The 2,149-nt window shown below is 44.4% G+C and overlaps 1 non-coding gene across 1 annotated transcript; it reads right to left on the bottom strand.

Annotated features, from left to right (window-relative positions):
- Positions 1-1,013: 1,013 nt before the first annotated feature.
- On the bottom strand, positions 1,014-1,086 carry TRNAA-AGC. The gene has a single exon. It is a non-coding gene; the product is annotated as a tRNA-Ala (tRNA).
- Between the last annotated feature and the right edge of the window lie 1,063 nt (positions 1,087-2,149).

Below are 2,149 nucleotides of genomic sequence, written 5' to 3'. Positions count from 1 at the left end.
CATTGAAAGAATGAACATAAAAGTAAACATGAAGAGATTCTCAAATGCACAGTTTAGAAACGAATCAAAAGTGTATCTTCAAGCTCCTTAGAATATAATGACATATTTCTAAGGATTCTGTAGAAACTGCTTTCTAATTTTAAATTATACCTTTAAATACCCAAGTTACAAAACATTAGAAGAAATCAGTGCATTAAATATACGAAGTAAGAAAAAGAAGGAAAAAAAAGAAAAGAAAAAGGAGAAGAAGAAGATCAGCAGCCTGATAGAAAGCCAGAAAATAGAATGGTGAAGGAAACACAGGAATTAACTAGAAAATAGCAAAATCTGATTGGTCATTTAAAAAAAAAATGTAAAATTGTCAGTCAAATGTAATAAATAAATAAATAAATGGATATGGAGAAAGCACAAAGAAAAACCAAAATACATTAGTGAATGCTATTATTAAGATTTGAGAAATGTGGCAGGATGATGTTTTTAAGTATTGCTTTGTGTTTTATCTCCCTATTTCCTTATACCACCCACCTCATCTGTTCAAGGTAGTAACTGTATTTTATGGAACCTTAACTCTACACATGGGGATGAAGTGAGTTGAGCACAGTCTACACAGACTACATAGACTACATAGTGTTTTGGTACTCAGGAAGCTCCCAATCTAGGGGAGAGAAAAACAAACGAATAACTTAAAGACATACTTTCCGGAGGAGACGATATTTGTGAAGATATAGCAGGAACTGAGAGATCGTGTGGCATCACTTTTAGCTGTACTTGCCGAAAGACGGGAAATTTGCCTTGAGACCTGGGTACCTAGAAGTGCCAAACCTGAGGCAGGAGTGGAAAAGAAGGGAGACTGGAAGCAGGGGCAACAAGACTCTTGTATGGGGAGCAAGGAAACACGGGCTCCAGGGAGGCGGCGGGTTCCTCTGATCTTCTCCCAGGTAAGAAGCACCGATGTCGTCAACAGGAGAAAGAACGTGGTATACAGACCAAGAGACATAAACCAGACAAGAAGCTGGAGAATGCGGGCGTCGATCCCGCTACCTCTCGCATGCTAAGCGAGCGCTCTACCGCCTGAGCTAATTCCCCACTGGGGGAACGCCGCACCCCACCCGTTTTCCTGATTATTAGGAGCCTGCCGGGACTCTGGGCCGCCAAACCCCTGGTAGGACAAGATTGAGGGCGGAGCTTCTCAGATACTGCCTTGAGCAAAGTTCTATGAGCCTGACAGTGTGAAGAATAGGGATTTCCAAAGAAGGTCATGAGGGAGACCTCTCTCCTCACTTCCCAGTTTCGCCTTCCTCATCTCTCGGAAGTAGAGAGCACATTCCAGACGGAGAAGCACCACCCGGAACTGCCTGGCTAGCGGGCTTGGCTCTTGCAGCCTGCTCTAGAGTTGTGATCGTCACCTGCTCCTTGCAGGCAAGGCCGCCCGGAAGTAGTGGGGCGCCTTCTCCCAGCCCCAGAGCCTTACGCCATACGCGCCGCATCTTCAAGAGCACTTTCCTCCTGTAGGACTCAGAAAGCGATAGAGAACCTTGGAGGAGCTGAGAAAGAGAAAGCCTGAGAATTTTAATCTCAATCTGTGGAGCCATTCCTGAAGCACTTCTTCAGCACCAGGCACAGTGGATGAGGCCAATGATCCACATAGAAACTGCCACAACAACAAGTAGTAGTACTGTGCAATTGTCGTCTGGGCCCTATTTTGGATGCTGTACACATACTAATATTAATGCAGGTAAAATGCCTAGAAATCGTTTCTAATCTTCGGTTTTTTATATGGAAAAATTATGGAAATTTGTCACCACAGAGCTCAGGGATCTCTCAGGCAAAAGGAAAAACAGATGCAGGCTATACAGTGTCTGCTGTTTAGGTGCTTCCCTTGCCATTCTCCTTCCCTGTCAGCTTCCTCCCCCCTTCTCTTGCTGCATTGGGCACCACACTTGTCCTTCTTACGCCTGTCTAGTTCTTCAATTCCCAGGCCCACCGAAGAAGACTTCCCCTGTAGCCCAGGGGAAGCTACACTAGCTCCGCTGCCTTGGAGTTGTAGTGGATTCCAAATCTGCTTTCCACCTATGAAGAATTCTCATTTAAGACAGTAACATAGTCATTTTTCTCTGAGTATAAGTAGCATCAAGTAGGATTTTGCCTG

Source organism: Mandrillus leucophaeus, unplaced genomic scaffold, assembly GCF_000951045.1.
Source record: "Mandrillus leucophaeus isolate KB7577 unplaced genomic scaffold, Mleu.le_1.0 Scaffold2235, whole genome shotgun sequence".
NCBI lineage: Eukaryota > Metazoa > Chordata > Mammalia > Primates > Cercopithecidae > Mandrillus > Mandrillus leucophaeus.
Note: the sequence above shows the minus strand (reverse complement) of the source record. Positions and strands in the feature narration are given on the sequence as shown.